This window comes from Lissotriton helveticus, chromosome 7, assembly GCF_964261635.1.
Source record: "Lissotriton helveticus chromosome 7, aLisHel1.1, whole genome shotgun sequence".
Taxonomy (NCBI): Eukaryota; Metazoa; Chordata; class Amphibia; order Caudata; family Salamandridae; genus Lissotriton; species Lissotriton helveticus.
In genome coordinates, this window is record NC_136068.1 from 312,737,472 (window position 1) to 312,755,867 (window position 18,396).

The window sequence follows — 18,396 nt, forward strand, 5'->3', positions numbered from 1 at the left end:
AGAAACAGTGCACAAAGATGTTAGACACTGACAGAGGAAATTTTCACAGAGACATAGGACAGTTGGTGTACATTTTTGCATCACAACTACAATAATGACCTAGGTCTAGGGCATTCAATTTCAATCGAGCTGGGGTATCACATGTCGTAATCCATTACAAACAACCACCCAATCCTTATGAATGTAGGGTAGGTATACGCCAGTCAGTAGCCCACCTTTAAAATGCCCGTCCCCTTATCTAGACAGAGGAGAAACCCACACCAACATGTGGTTAGAAACAAATGTGCAAAAACAAGATAGCACCTCACGGGCGCACCACCAATGGGACCCCTGGTAGGTACTCACCAGGACGGCCCTGTTATCATCATTGGTGCCATTGAGCTTAAAGAAAAGTGTCCAAGTGAAAACGACTGTGTTGTCAGTGATAAGTGCAGTGGAAACAATACAAGTAACCCATAAAGTGATGTCACACAACATATAACATACAACATAAACCCACGCATACAGCACGAACAGATAACTTTATTCTTGTTCTTTTATGCTGGTTGCGTATATTAAAAAAGTGAATATGGCCACCACCTATAGAGCCATGTTCTACTTGGTGTGCATAGTTTGTACGGCGACCCAGCCGTGAGACCAGCCCTCTGTGTGTCTTGGTGTGCGTACATTTTTGCATGCCTATGTGTGGACAGGTTAGCACATGAAAGTGAGAACCTGCTGGCTTTGTAAATGCTTGTTTTATATTTTCCTGGAGCTTCACCCTGTGAGTCTCTATTTTCTGTTTGGCAAATATGAAGTTCACATTTTCAAAAAGGCTCACTGCACTATGTTGCCAGCCAAGGTTGGAGCATCTAACTATGGTTTAGTATCAACATGCTAGTTTTTAGTCCTGCAAGTGCAACCCTTTTGTAAGAGCATTACTTCCACAGAGGATTCCAATCAGTGAGTACCATCACTCTGGTCTTTGTAAGGAAAACCTTACAATACACTTGAAGGCCAAATAACAATTTTATCGAATATTTTAAATACAAATTACATATGGTGTTCCTTCGTTTCTACTTCAGCCATTATAACTCCATGTTGAATCTCTGTGTTCAGTAGTAGTCTGTCAATACAGGATTCCCAACTTTCAGCTGTCCTATAACTAGACAATCTTCCCACTCATGCTTCTAGGCACCATCATCGAATAAGTCTCTGTGAATCCCACTCTTTCCTCTGTACTTTCCTGACCAGACTATAGTCCCATAAAGTCGAACCGAGCCTTCATTCTCCAAGCTGGCCCCCTTAGGTCCTTCATAGCAATTATGCGCTTCAAGATCCATACCCTCGAACCTGTACTCATCTTTCAACTCACAAAACTCTCTTTAACTGACAATATACTCATTCTAAGAAGTTTGAGTCATGATCTACTTATAGTTGGATGGCCCTCTCTAACTTGGTAACATTGTCATTAGGCTAGGAATGGATCACTGAAATAATATCGAGGGACAGAATATCGACCAACAAAAATATCGTTGACAAAATATCGAGTTAAAAATATCGAGTTTCTATCTACAAACAGGTAAGTACAAAAATATCGAGTTAAAAATATCGTTTACAAAAATATAGTTGTAAAAAATATCGACTTTAATAAAAACAATGTTTAATTACATTAATATAAAAAATTAATTACTAAAATATACTTAACAATACTTAAAATAACTTTTAATAATTAAATAATTAATGAAAGTAAAAACATAATATTTTTTTAATCATATTTCTTAAAACATATATATATATAGTAACAAAATTTTATTAAATAATAGCCAATATTATTAACGTACAAATACAAAAGAGTAAAAATTACTATTCCCACTCCAGTGGGTGCAACAGTAGGGAAAGCGTTGGATAGCGTAGGGGTTAAAATTACTATTCCCACTCCAAAGAGTGCAACAGTGGATATATGACGTTACAACGCAACTTTTACAACGCACTACCATTACAACGTAAGTATTGGTAAGTATATAATAATTTTTATAATTTAAATTATTTAAAATTAATGTAATATAATTTAATTTAATTTAATTTCATTAAATTAAATTAATGTAAATTTAATTTTACTTTATTTTTACACTGTACCCCTGTACCCCAAAAACCCAAAACTGACCCAAAAACCCAAAACTGACCCTGAACCCTAAAAAAACCCTTTACCCAAAAACCCAAAACTGACCCTAAACCCTAAAAATACCCCTTTACCCAAAAACTAAAAACTGACCCTGAACCCTAAAAATACCCCTTTACCCAAAAACCCAAAACTGACCCTGAACCCTAAAAATACCCCTTTACCCAAAAACTAAAAACTGACCCTGAACCCTAAAAATACCCCTTTACCCAAAAACTAAAAACTGACCCTGAACCCTAAAAATACCCCTTTACCCAAAAACTAAAAACTGACCCTGAACCCAAAAAATACCCCTTTACCCAAAAACTAAAATCTGACCCTGAACCCTAAAAATACCCCTTCACCCAAAAACCAAAAACTGACCCTGAACCCTAAAAATACCCCTTTAATTTAACATAATTAGCAATTAATCAATTAAATTAAATTAATTACCAATTACATTTTAATTAATTAACAAATACTTTTTAATTAACAATTAATTAAATATTACTACCAATTATTAAATTTACATATTTAATTAATTATAATTAAATTACTTCCCACCCTATTCCCCTATAAACACACAACCCGCTACAGGAAATAAATTATGTTAATTTACATAATTAGCAATTAATCAATTAAATTAAATTAATTATCAATTAAATTTTAAATAATTAACAAATATTATTTAATTACCAAATAATTAATTATTACTACCAATTAATAAATTTACATATTTAATTAATTATAATTAAATTACTTCCCACCCTATTCCCCTATAAACCCACAACCCGCTACAGAATAAAATTACACAATAATTTAAAAAAAAGCATTATATTAAAAATAATTATAACATAAAATGACACTTTTCACACATATTATAACATAAAAACACTATAAATAATTAAATATTATTTAAAAAACGATATTTTTTACTATCTAGATTATATACTTGGATATTTTCACTTTCTATATTATTTACAGTCGATATTACTTCACTTACCTTAAAAACGATATTTTGACTGTCGATATTCTGTCCTGTCGATATTTTGTCCAAACGATATTTAAAACTCGATATTCTGTCCAAACGATATTTTGGAGTCGATATTATGTCTGTGCACCGCTAGGAATAGCCTCCTCTCAGAACTGCGCACCAGCATCTACAGAGCTCTTTCCATTCTTAGTGTTATTGCTTTTGGAATGAAGCTGTGTTCCTGTGTCTGTAGCATAGTATCAAATGAGCAATTAAGGACCCCCTCTGATAATGCTTATCCTTCTGATCATAATATATTTACCTTTATGGCTCTAGGCAGTACTTCATTTTTAAAACCATAATTGCCAGGGACATAATCTTTGTTCAAAAGCCCACCGCCAGGACTTCCGGGGTCGCCAGATACCAAGGTTGTTCTGTCTTATTTCCACATTATGCTTCTTTCATCCACCACCATTGACTCCCTGCCTCCTTATTTCATTCTTGGAGAATCATTGTATCTCTATTTTCCTGCTTTGACACTCTTTTCCCAGCTTTCACCTCTTACTTCTTTCTCTCTTCTGTTTCTTTTTATCTCTTGTTCTGGTCATTGTCGGATGATGAATAAGTGCCAGTACCCAAGAAGACATATTGGCTTTGCTAATCTTTTAGCCATGCAGTACAGCACCGCAACTGCTGTGCACCATGGCTACAAAAAAAAGATATGCGGGAGTGACCTTTCTGTCATTTTGTAGGCAGGTGCATTTGTTCAACACCTTTTCACCAGATCCAAAATGGATTAGTAAATAAAAAAAGAAGCGCAAAAGTACTATTTTAAAACGGAGATTGAAAGCACTTAAAGAAAATAAAGTAATGGATGAGCAGGTTGCTGGAGTGGGTGGAGGGTGAAGCCAAATGGCGGGTGAGAGAATCAACAAAAGGGTGAGAACACAGACTTAAGAGAATAACATGAAGTGTGCGGAGCTAGAAGCAGATGTGAAAGGGAGCAACATGGTGTGCTGAGGTAGAAAGCAGACAGGTGAGACAGAGAGAACAACACAAGTGTGGGTGTGGTTAGAGCAGCACATGGGCTCAGAGTGAGAGTGGGTATAAAAGAATATGAGGGAGACAGCTGAAAAAGCCATGCATTCTCATGGAGTGTTTATTGAAAAAGAAAAAAATACTTTCATAAAAGCAAGAAGAAGAAGCACAGAAACCAGCCAAACAAAGACAAGGCTAAAGAGGCTGACCTCCGTGGGAGTGATAAATACAAGATTGACAAAAAATGCAGTAAGAAGCGGGTAAGTGAGAGCAATGGGTAAGCTAGTCAATGGTAGACAATAGGCTGCCTTCAAATGCCTCTTTGTTAATGGTAAGGCCACAATATGCAGCTCACAAAATAATCAACGTCTTTGAGTCTTTCTTTTAACATTTTTCAGGGCACAATGTGCAACCCAGAGAACCATCCACAAGAGGTCCCCACACTGCTGCTGAAGGGCATACAGTTTCAGCTGGGAGTGCTTTCAATGACCCAGGAGACTTACTGTTTTTTTATGTTGCTGGGAGGATACTGCACTCCCAGCGGGCCCCCACAACATTAAAACTGTGCTTGAAGGGGCCTCTTCCCATTTTGGGGCATTATAGGGATCCAACAATATAGCCAAAAAGCCCTCACATGGCATTATTGGGAGCTCCTTGTATTGAGCAGTAAATATTAAATGAGTTGCTCCTGCCATTCATTTATTATTATTCATTACGTATTGTTTTTTATTTTGTTATTTGTTTTTGGTTGCCTTTTTATTTTTAATGTTGAGGGCTGCGGGCTGAGCCCCAAAGCTCTAGTAGCCCCTTCAGCACTTGTGGCTCCCTGCTGGCATGAGCCGGCAATATTCTTTAACTGTTTTTGCCCTTTGCCCACTCGGGGTGCCCACAACATGTTGATAAGTCGGGCTGGCTTCAGGTCAAGCCCAATGCCCCCATAGTCCAAGCCAGGTCCCCAGCCAGCAACCAGTTGGGTTAGCGGGAGCAATAGCCTTTCTCTTGCTCCCAACTGGGGAGGGAGCAACTCTATTCTTTGCTCTGCCCAGGCAGGAGCAAAGTCGTGTTTCCTGCCTGGGAGAATGGTGCAGGGTATACCACATATATTCACTGAAAAAGATAAAGGTTACAGGGACTTTATAGTTAGGCTCAGATTTCACTCGTAACAAACCAGTGACATTCAGCAGTTAAAGTTAGCTGAGCTAACTATAACTTATGCTCCTGCAATGCACTGCTTATAACCTCATATATTACATCAGTCATGACATTGTCAGTGACATCACTCGTGACATCACTGATGACATCTCGAATAACCTCCAGTAGCTGCTCTTTTGAGAGCTAGGCACATTTTAAAGGAACGTAGTTGAAAATATGTCCAAATGCAAGCTTTGTGCGTATGTGTGTATGATGTGTTTGTGTGATTGCAGTAGTTGCGTATCTATAATAAAGGTTAGAGAAGTGAGTTTCTGGAAAATGGGCTGTCTTTTATCCGGTATACATTTGTCTATACTAATGCCTGATGATAATACGATAATGCACATAAACAATGAGCTCAGTGTTAAATGTGCAAATGGATTTAATAATTGCACCAGTGGTATTAATGCTCTTTATACTACAACGAAGATTATAATGTCCCTATCCTACATATCCGAATGACCAATTCTGAATGCCAATTAGTCATTTATATGTCTGTTAAAAAAGCTACTTGTGGGGTACAAATTTCAACACCTAAATATGCTAAGCTCACAGTCTGTGTTCGAAGACCCTGAAATGCATGCCCACTGCACACCTTTTCCACTTGTAATCGGTCTCTCTTCTACGTGTAAGGTGTAATGGAGTTCTTGCTTTCATGCACAGCACCTTGAGAAAGCTCTAACTTAACTCCATTACATTAATATGCAGAGCACACTCTGTTTACATATGTCTGGACCTACAAGAAAAATTCTAAGGTAATCTCAGACCCAGCCCTTCTTCAGGGGCACATTATGCATATGTTTGTTCGGAAGCAGGTTTGCGGTTTGGAGGGCACACCTCGGCTTGCTTCAGGCCTTTATTTCTCTGAGTGACGCCTGCTAATCAAAGCCCATGCACTCCCAGTCACACTGAGAAGGGCCATAGTGGCTGGGAGGGTGAAAGGGGTGCACAGATTGGGCCTGGGAATCCTACTGCAGAGGCTGATGTAAAGCCCTGGGACACAGCACAGCCTGTGGCATAGTCCTACTTCACGTGACAGTGGTGTGGGAGACATTGAGGCTTCCTGTTATATTCAGAGAAACACCGCTTCCTCGCCGCTCCAGTCTGCCTTGAGTCTCCCGCAGGACTCCTCGTGTGGGTAGGTGACTACGGCCCTGTGCTAGGAAGCATTAAGGTAAGCACGCTGATCCCTTGTACTCCACCGCGCTCCGTTGCCACTACTGTTGGATCGCGGTGGTTTTCCCCATTTTGTGTACATTGTGTGCAGCGTTCATGCATTTCAGCGGGTGTCGCATAATGGGGATGTGCAAGTGTGTGTGTACACGGCTGCCTGCCGTGACCTGATGGACAACTACGAATTTTTTGCCGACAGCATACTTGACAGGGTCAATGCCATGCCCTTTTGATCATAGGGATTTGACAACACGCATGGCGGCTCCCGTTGATACATTTGGGCATTTGACATGTGGAGTACGTTGTTAACCGGGCTTGCTGTTCATTGTGTGACCAGAGGCTCACCGTGCTAGCGCCATGTGTGCACACCACGGTGGTCCTCTCTTTTTTCCACCCGCAGTGGACCATCAGCTGCAATTATTCCACCAACTCGATTACTCTGATAATGTCCTGTTTTTCTCCTGTAAGGTACCTTTACTATCGGTGCCTATACACGGGACAGACTGTTGAAGCGAGTAGCCAACCCTACTGGGTAAGCATTGCCTGCCTCATGATTTCACCTTGGCATGCGTGGGAGTGCATGCACCTGGTTGTCATTATCTCTTTATTTGATATTTTACCTTCCACATAGTTGTGGCTTTTATCACACCGAGTCCCTTGAATAAGTACCACCCCCATTGGGTCCGGTGTTTTTAAAGGGTTTCTTTTGTCCAAGCACGTGTATATCCTTCAGAGGGATCAGAGATATCATGTTTCCTTATGTTCTTTGTTTCCCCCTCTAGGTTTCACCTCCGGAGCAGGACCGGCTGGCCTGCCTCGCATTATCCCAAGGAAGGTAGTATAGCCCTTTCCTCAGTGTAGAACGACACTTAGGTCCTGATGAATTGCTTTAGGTAGCATGAAACATGTCGACCATTTACATAGGTAGTGGATACGGGACTGGATCATAACTCCAGTGGATATCCCTCCTTCACTGTTTTTACTAAGGCAGGCAACCACACTATTAAAGTTTGATTGTGGATTACCTAACCTTTTTTACTTTTGCACACACTTCTCACGTCTACACCAATATTAGTGCCCTCATACCCGCATACAACAAATGGCTGGAACAAAAGATCTCCGATAAAGAGCCCCTTCGCGGGTGCCCGTCAGACATTGCAGCGCCAGTCTGATGAGGAGCAGAACCCAGATGATGAAGCATGACACCTAGCTCGCTGGGTGTGTGAGGGTTTTAGTTCCGAAAGGGGCACTCCCCCTTCTGCCCTTTTCACTTCCCTTTGCTTGGTTCATTTTTATAATTCCCTGGGGAACTGTGTACTTTTTCTTGTCTTGAGACGTTAGGGGCTTATACACTGGACCCCGTTAAAAATTGCCCTTTTTTGGTTCCTCTCTTTGTTTACACATAGTCCTATTGTCACACATGGTAGCACAGGGTTCCTTTCTTTTCCCAGAATTACTGACCCCATTCTCCCAGGGCTGTAAAATGAAGTTTTAAAGTGCTACAGACTCTCCTTAGCTCACATGCACTTTAATTGGTTTTCATGAGTGACTGTTTTGCAACGCATTTATATGCACCTGGTTTTAGATAATGTAAAAGTCCAACCGTCCTTTGAAGTAAGTCCGCTCACCCCAGAGTGTAATACTTATCAACTTTCTCCCACAAACTCTTTTTTGGTTAATTAATGAATGCCCCTGGAACCTGGGTCACTTAATTTTGTTTTCAATTCTTGCGGCAAATTTGTGACTGTCACTATTTTGCTTCAGAAATTTAAAAAAACGATTTTTAGCCCTTACGGGGTTCCAGGCTAGGGGGGCAGGGTATTCCTACCCTGCCCCCTTTTCTTTTTTTAACGTTTTTTCAGGAGTCTCAAGATGGCTGCAAACACTTCCTGGTTGAAGAGCTCTCAGAGTGAGAGTGTTTGTCTGTGGATATATGTTACTGTGACGTCGCGCAACACAAGCCCCGGCCTATAAGGAAGGGCCTTCTTATGGATGCCACATGCAATGTGAAGCATTATGTATGAGACTGCCCGCCAACTGCATCATTCTATTTGAAAGGACTAAATCAAGACAAAGTTACCGGTGAAGGGTGACATCACCCAGGATTTATTGAATTTCGGAGGCTGGTATGCAGCCAGGGTTTGCAGGGGAAGATAACCCCAGCATGTTGCCGAATTGGTTGGCTGAAGTGCAAAATATTCAGCAGAGGTCTGTTTTACAAAGTCAATGTTTCATTTATTATCAGTTACATAGAACACTTGGATCTCCAAGTACAACATGAAACTTATTTCTAGAGGCTATAAGGTGATTCTCTGTTTGAAACAACTCTGATGAGATATTTAAAATCGAGTAGAATGACAATACTGTGAGTGATGGACCTGCAAATGAGTGAGGAATTCTGGTCAATGTAGTCACCGTATGGAAGTGGTTTGAAAACCTTGTGGTACTTGGAAATAATTTGACCAGTAATCTGCATATAATCCTTTATTATGAGAACTATTCGGGACACTGATGTTACAAGCATTAAACGTCTTCCTCATTTCTCATAAGAACTATAGGCCAAATGTATCAACCAAATTTGCGTTCGCAAACAGTCTGTTTGCAAATGCAAAAAAGGCTCCTTACATGTATCAAAACCCATTTTGCGATTAGGTAACCTGTTACCGAATCGCAAAATAGGTTTGCGATTCGGTATTTGGAAGGGGCGTGTTTAGGGCGTCCCTTCCAAATAGCGAATCTGAATGGTATGTATGAATGTTTTGCGACCGTGAATGCGGTCACAAAACATTTGCTTTTTACCACCTACTTCAAGAAGGTGGTAACGCATTCGCAAATGAGAAGGTGTCCCCACTGACCCCTTCCCCTTTGGGAATGGTTGTAAAAACATTTTTTATGAAAAGAAAACTTTTCTTTTTTTTTTTTAAACGCAACCTGTTGTCCTTTAAGAAAAATGAGCTGCATTTAAAAAAAACAATAGACTGCTTTATTTAAAAGAAATCACGGACATGGTGGTCTGCTGACCCCAGCAGGCCACCATCCCCGTGAATTTAGCGATTCCTAGGGGGTTGAAAATTGCGATATACCTCATTAATATTAATTAGGTAGGTGGATTTGCGACCCCCTAGGAATCAGAATATGAATCTCTTGGAGTTTCATACATTGGAAATTGCGATCACCTAATTGCGATTCTCCGAAAATCACGATTCGGTAATCGCAATTTCCAGTTTTGATACATGTGGCCCTATATCATTAAGTACAGTTATCACCACTTTGGTTTTATGTGATTAAGTTAACGGAGTCCTCTCTCACTGTCTATGTATTATTTTCATGTTTTAAAAGCAGAAGCAGCTGACCTTGTATTATGTACCATGTGACCAAGACCCTTTTGCCAGATTATCGAATGGTGGGCTCGTCTATGCTCATGGAAGGGAGCGTGTTTGTCTTTAGATATTATTTTGCCGTGATGTCTTACAACACGCTCCCCGGCCCATCAGTGCTGTAATACGTGCAGTCATAAGCAGCGCATCTTAACAGTGCACTACTTATGACCGCGCATCTGCAGCCAATTCCTGAGCCCAATGACCCAGAAATGGGCAACCAGCTCATGGGCGGTAGACACCCCCACAAGTGGTCATCCAACAACACACACTCGCACTCCTGCAAAAACTCTCTGGATGACATGGGGGGACCTCAATATACCCCCAACTATTTTTTCATTCTGTCACATGAAGGTCCCTCTCTGACACGCCACAAAGGCTAGGGGTTCTGGGTATCCCTCCACTGCCTAGTATTTCATTTTGTATTTTACTTTTCAGTTCTGGGGGACTTCTTCATGTTGTAACCAATCACATGGCTCTGTCCCACAAAATCTTGCGAGACCACTCAGTCAAAATTCTTTTTTTTTCTCTATTTTTTTCAGCAGGAGTCCTGTGGCACTAGATAATGGTATTTTTTAAACCTTCATTTCCCAAAAAACAGGTGAACGATGTACACCAAATTACAAAAAAGGACCCCTTTCTCTCAGCTCACCCTGAAACTTTCCAGGATTATTTTTTTTAATGTTGTGTGACGATTCCTTAAAGGGCACTAAAATTATTAGCAAAAGAAACAACACTCTACCTATGCAAACTCTGAGTCATGGTAAAAACAAAATGACTATTCCTGGCATCTCAGTGAATGGCATGTTGGGGCAAGCAGTAAAACAAGGCGTTATAGGAGCAAGTTTTCTGAAAAACGTTTTCTTCGAAAATATATATGTATATGTAATATTCCCTGAAAAAAACAAAGATTACAGGAACATTATAGTTAAATTCACATTTTACTCATACCTAACCAGACAAATTTGGCAATTATAGTTATAATTATAGTGATTCTTATATTAAGACACTAAAACTTGTGGCCTAAAGTTACTTAACGTACATGTTATAGATTAATTCGATAAGTATAACTATAACTGCTGAATTTGCATGGTTTTGTGGTGGTAAAAGGTAAACCTACATATAGTGTCCCTGTAACCCTTGTTTTTTTCAGGCAATTTCTCTGTTTTTTTAATGTAAAGATATATATAATTACTGTACGTTAATTGAGCCACTGCCATGCACTGTGTTTGGTCCAGCACGGCGTAGGTTGGCCAGAGGTCCTGGCGGCAAGCCCACCCCCAGGCACCCAGCCCCATGCTTCACACATCCTTTGGCCGTGTGCGACGGGGGGGGTGTTTGAGTTGTTTCCCAATTGGCTTTCGGTTCTGAAATGTGGAGGATCAGCATCCTTAGATATCTATACATTTCTTTCTTTAATAACTGCCAAACTACTGAACCGATTGCCATTAAAATAGAAAAAGAGATGAGATCTTTTTGGACCAAGAGAACGCTTTCTGCCAAATTTGGTGTAAATCCATTTAGCGGTTCAGGCTGTAGTTACATTAAAAAAAGCGAAATCCCCATAGACATTGAATGGGGAAAAAGCATTTTGGGACCTCCCTTTTTCTTGGCCCCCTCTTGCCAAATCACCCTGAAACTTTCCAGAGAGCAGCTGAACTAATTTGGGTACTGGTTTCTAATCTTTTGTGAAGATTTACCAAACTGCACAGAAGTTATTAGCAAGACAAAAAATGTTTCATCTATGGGAAACGTTGATCCTAACTATATGATATATATATGTATATATATATTACCTACTGGCGGTCGCCAGTAGGTAGTTATAGTTAGGATTGTTTTCCATAGGGAATCCGCAACATTCTATTGGGAATAACTTTGGCGCAGATTGAGGGATCTGCCTGTAATTTTCCTCAAATTTGCCTCGCGGCGCTCCGCTTCTTCCCTGAAAGTTTGAGGGGGATTCGTCAAGCGGGGGCCGAGATAAAAGGGGGTCCCAAAACGTGTTTTCCCCATGTTAATTTCCATAGGGCGGTTGGACTCACTTTTAGCCCGAACGGCTGAATGGATTCCCACGAAACTTGGCAAAATTGTAGGGACTGGTAGCCCAATGTGCCTTTGCTATGTCTCAAGATATGTGCTCCAGTGGATTTTGAGTAATTTAGGTTCAAAAAAATATATATATCTGTAAGGGCGCCCCGGTACGCATACCGGGGAGCGCACCCGGCGCGTAACGCGAGTTCGCGCGCGGAAAGCTGATTGGCTCTCGGGTGTCTGTCAACATTCGAAACAGTCTGGAGCGGCCGCCATCTTGTGTCTCGGTAGGATCAAGACACAAGAGGTGGCAAAAACAAAGGGGGAAATGACCATAAGGGGGCAGGGTAGATCCCTCCTGACCCCCTAGGTTTGATGTGGGGGCCATAAAAGGGCCCCGCGGGGCAAAAAATAATTTTAAAAAATTCGATTTTCGCGGGGGGAGTGCCCGGTACGCGCACCGGGGAGTGTACCGGGGAGCGTACTTTGGTGAAAAATAGTGAAAAAGTTAATGTAAAATAATTATTTTGAGTGTTCAGAGGTAGGGTAGCTGAGAAAAGGTACCTATAAGTACATCCCACACACATCCACATGCACACACCCCACACACACACCTACACACACCTCACATACCCACACCTCCACCCACACCCAAACACCCCACACACCCACACCCACACATACACCTTACAAACCCACACCCACACCTACACTCACTGACTCCCTATAAGTCACCCACACTGCCTTACTTACCTTTCTTTCCTGTTTCACTCAGACTCTTTCAGTCACTCCTTCCTTTACTCTCTCTCTCTTTTCTCTCTGTCACTCCCCATGTCTTAACCTTATTCACTTTTATCCACCCTCTTTCACCCCTCTTTACTTACACTCACTGCTCTTTTCTCACCCTCCCTCACCATTGTTCATTTATTCCGGTTCCGTCACTACCCCTCATTCCCCATTCTTTACTGTCCTTCCTTTTACTTTCAACACCCACTCACATTCTACCAGTACCTCTACTTTAGTCTTCTTTTTCTCTCTTCCCTTCTTTCGCTCCCTTATTCATTTTCCTTTTCTCACTTACACCCTATTACACCTTCTCTGTTTTTACTATGTAATCTGTGTTGCTCCCTCTAGCTCTTTTTCTATTAACATTACTCTCTCTGTGTTCTTCCCTCATGCTCACTCTTTCTTTATTTATTTTTTATTATTTTTTTTGGTTGCGCGCCCCGGTGCACGTACCGGTACGCGTACCCTGCAGAAAAAAGATTGACAGAGATTCTTTAAAAATATAGGTTTATTTTTATAAATTAAAGATAGTTCTAAAAAGAACAGTTTTTTTATTCTTTTTGTTGTTTTATATTTTTTTTGAAATTTTTTTACTTTTTGGGGTTTTCTGAACAGTTTTATATTTTTTTGTAGTTTTTATGGGGAGAAACAAAAAACAGGGAATTGTAAATGGCTCAACTGGAGCAAAAAAAAACAGAAAAAATTAGGGTTTTTTCGGGCACTTATGGTTATCCCCAGCACAGATGATAAGTTTTATACTTTGCTCACCATAGCAAAGTAACTTTCCACAATATTTGCACATGATTTTAAAATCGTTAAATTTTGATTGTATGATAGGCATTGTCTCTGTTGCCTCTGAACCCGATGGAGTTGGTTCTTTCGATGTTGAGGGTCTAGATGTTGATGGGGGTAGCTTACTGCAGAGGTCCCTTACCTCTGCAGCAGAATAGTTGATTGGGTGCCAACGGATCATGTGCCGAATCATGGTATGATTCCCAAAGGAATATTTGTTGTTAGGGTTCCCCCTGGACAGCTCAGCATCACAAATCAGACAAGTCACCTTCGCAGCGTTGACTTTTTTTAAACCCCTTGGGATTTTGTAGAACTGCCATACGAAGTGCTCTTTTGGTTTGTAAGGCTGATTATCTTCAGGCAGGAAATGCCTTGTCTGTCCCTCCTCTTCATCATCCTCCTCCTCTTCTTCTTGACCACCAATGTAATCTTCTGGTGGTCTTTTTGATGGTGGTGGTGGTGGTGGTGGTGGGGCAGATGCTCCAGCTGCTGCTGCTACTGTAGCCATTTTAAAGTAGAAAATATTAGAGACAGATCTCCAAACAGGTCTTTCTCAGTCAAAGGACAAAGTCAGAATAAGGAAAAAAGGTGGGGGCTTTCATCTTTTGGAAAACAAAACTGTTCTGAACCAATGAAAAGTGTTATTTTCAAGTCACATGACCAGGGCTTTCATCATTTGGAAACCAAAAGTGTTGTGAACCAATGAAAAGTGTTATTTTCAAGTCACATGACCAGGGCTTTCATCATTTGGAAACCAAAAGTGTTGTGAACTAATGAAAAGTGTTATTTTCAAGTCACATGATCAGGGCTTTCATCATTTGGAAACCAAAAGTGTTGTGAACCAATAAAAAGTGTTATTTTCAGGTCACATGACCCGACGCGCTTACGCTACGCGCCCCGGGGCGTGCCCTGAGGCGCGTTGCATAAGCGCGTCAGGACGTTTCGCAATCGTATGCGCTCGCATGCTCTTACGCTGTGCGTCATATGACGCATCACGCGGCTACGCGATACGTCACGATGGTGTTTTCGTTCGCGGGAATAGCGCTAATGGGACGCTCACCGGTACGCGCCCCGAGGCGCGCCGTTGCACTACGCTTACCGGTGAGCGCATTGGTACACGCCCCGTGAGCGCTCCGGGGCAAAAAAATAAAAAAATATTACATAATTATACAATATAAAATTCGTTATAAAAAATATTACATTTCATACCTATAGAGATTTGCTATTAATAAACCTATGAAATTCACTGAAAAAACCATAGGTTTCACACCAGTTATAGTTAGGAATTAGCATTTAAAAAACCTATTAAATTCACTGAAAAAACCATAGGTTTGACACCTGTTATAGTTAGCTGGAAGTTTTACTCGCATAAAACCATTGAAATTCCCACGTTATAGTTAGTTCGACTCACTATAACTTGCGCGTGCAATGCACTGCTGATGACGTCACATATTACATCACTCATGACATGGTCAGTGACATCACTCATGACATCACTGATGACACCATCCTTGTGACACAGTGACAGACCACCTTTTACTGTAATGTAACCCTTGAAACACATATTCAAAAATAGAAACTAAAATTTAAAAAAAAATGGAGATACCCATACCAGTTACAACAACCAATTCAATAATTCCACCATCTATATACACATCCACTCATTCACCAAGAGTTCTATATAATCACTCATACGTATACTCACTCATAAAATATAATGATACACATATACATCCTGTTACACACCGACAGTCATCCAAAAGATACTCTCACACATACTCACACATGCAAATAAACTATTGAACATCCATTTATGTGCATATACAGCTATACACACACTACCACCTTACTTCTAAAGAACCTTACACATACTTACTCTCTTAAACAATCACTTATAGAAACACATACTTATTTAAACAGGAACTCTTACAATCCCTTACTCTCACATATACTCACTTATATACATCAATATTCACATATACTACATTAAAACATATGTAGTTACTGATAAAGACACTAGTGAGACAGTCATTCAGTCAGTAACACACACATATACACAGTCATCCACCCATACAGTCCTGCACATATGCTGTCTTCAAAACACATACAGAGAGTCAGTTATTCATGCATCTATGTGCTAAGTAATACCCCCACCAAACCATACAAACACTCATACTGATACTAAATCAAACATCTAATAACCCATATACATACACATGTAGCTACTCACCAACCCATGCAGCCACTTATACAGAAAGTGAAACACTAATCCTTATATTTAAATATTTAAACATTACTCACTAATATATGTATTGCCTAAGATACACTTATTAAGCCAGTTAACCAATCAATTAAAAAAACAAAAACATCTAAACACTAATTTATTCTTCCATCAACTTTTACATATACATATATACCACATATTTATTTCTCGGATAGACACACATTCACTGGATGGTGTCATCAGTGATGTCATGAGTGATGTCACTGACCATGTCATGAGTGATGTAATATGTGACGTAATCAGCAGTGCATTGCACGCGCAAGTTATAGTGAGTCCAACTAACTATAACGTGGGAATTTCAATGGTTTTATGCGAGTAAAACTTCCAGCTAACTATAACTGGTGTCAAACCTATGGTTTTTTCAGTGAACATATATATATATATATATATATAGATATATGGGAGCATTTGCTGAATAAATCAGCTTGAAGCAAGTGGGCGCCATGGACTGTTGTGTTTTGTATATGGAAATAATAGAACTTGGATTTAATGGGTTTCGCTAACCCGCCACGGCCCGCCGTCGTTTGAGGCTCTGGTTGAAGCGGAAAACAAGTTTGGAGAGAGTTCAGTTTACTAAAAATAAAATATGAAAAATAAATACATATCAACAAATGAAGCAATTGCTACAGCACTTTCATATGCAATATAGCAATTGTAAGATAAAGCTCTCACTTAATTAGTGTTATTAACAGAGTATGCATTTATTCACCAAAAACAGCCAGGGAAAAAATTATTTTGAACTTACAGTGTTTTGTGACCATGACTACAAAATCTTATCAAGGCTGCAAATCTGTGCCAAAAAGGGCCATTTAAAAAAAAAAAAAAAATAGGCACAGAGACAAGAGGCAGATGTGACACTGGAGATGCAGTTTACTGTAGGCTCCATCACGAGCAGGCAGCAACATTTACTATTTTAATTAGGGTTCCTAAGAAACCAATTAAGTGTGGTTTCTTAAGAAGAAGTTTAGAACCAAAAACTCATACATGGTCCCTCTTACATGAGTGGTCCAAAGCCAACTAGGAAAGACAGATGTGTGTTTTTATTACATTAAAGCACACATGCAATGCTGTGTGCATTGGGAAAGAAGCTAGAATTATGAAAAGGAAATAATATGTGTTTATGCCATTATTGTATAACATGCGGAAGGGCAAGGATCAGCATACTGATTGCTAAGCAATACATTAATCTAACTGATTTATCCAGATTGTTTTAAAGTATTGTGCATAGTGGAAAGCACGTCCCAAGAGAACAAATGAGAGTTTGCTCCACAGTAGGTAAGCACCCAACAGAAAGGTACTATAGTGAACTTTTAATCACTGCACAGTATTGGGAGATTTGCCAAATAAACATGCATGTCCAGGGGCTTACATTTGTGTTAGACAAACAAATTTCATTATCTTTTTTTTTTAATTTTGACCCAGAAAAAAGCAAAAAAGAACCATACACAAAAAACAGTAATTACATAAACCAACCAAAATAAAAAGAAGTGTATATGTATAGGCAATTGTAGAGAACAATCTTAAAGAGCAACAAAAAATAAAAGGGAAAAAAGATCAAATGAGAGAGCTCTTACATCCATCCTTCCAGAGCTACGTATACATGTATATCCCAAAAAAAGTAAGAAAAAGAGAAGATAGGCGACCTTTTTGCCCCGTAGCTGGAGTGCATCAACATACGCGCTTGGCTGAGATAAACAATAACAAAACAAATAACATTAACAAATGGGTACATTAACCATTGGTAAAGAAAAAGAGAAAGTATTCTCTACCTAATCAGTCAGATCCATCAGAGGGCCCCATATTTGCCTACCCCTTCTCCTAGCCCTCCGGCCTTTACATTTACACAATGCTGTCTCTAAGTTGTATATATGGAACAATCTGGCATACCAAGCTTGATACGTTGGGGGGTCAGCATCCTTCCATTTCATTGCAATCAATAAACGGACTACTGCGGTTAGCATGAAGCAGAAATATACCTGTGTAGGACCTAGTTGTGCATTCTTATCACATCCTAGTAACATCATAGTTGGTGAAATAAACATATTCTGATTCAATATTTTACACACGAAGGTTTCAATTCCCTTTTTCAGCAGATTTAGGGGCATATTACCAATCAATCAATCAATCAATCAATCAGGAGTTTGTTAAAGCGCAACTACTCACCCGTAAGGGTCTCAAGGCGCTAGGGGTGGGGGGGTGCAGGTTCCATTCCATCAAGGAGGGGGTCTGTCGAAGAGCCAGGTTTTGAGGTTTCTTGCGAAGATGGGGAGCGATGTTGTCTGTCTGAGGTGGAGCGGAAGGGCGTTCCATGCTTTGGCCGCGAGGAAGGAGAAGGAGCGGCCTCCCGATCTGGTCTTTCTGGTGCGGGGGACCATGGCGTAGGAGAGCTGGGCTGATCGTAGGGTCCTTTGGGGTGCGTGGAATTTGAGCCGGCTGTTCAGGTATGCTGGTCCGGTGCCGTGGAGGGCCTTGTGTGCGTGGGTGAGCATCTTAAAGGTGATTCTCGCCTCGACGGGGAGCCAGTGGAGTGTGCGCAGGTGCTGGGAGATGTGGCAGTGTTTTGGCAGGTTGAGGACCAGTCTTGCGGCGGCGTTCTGGATGTTCTGTAGCT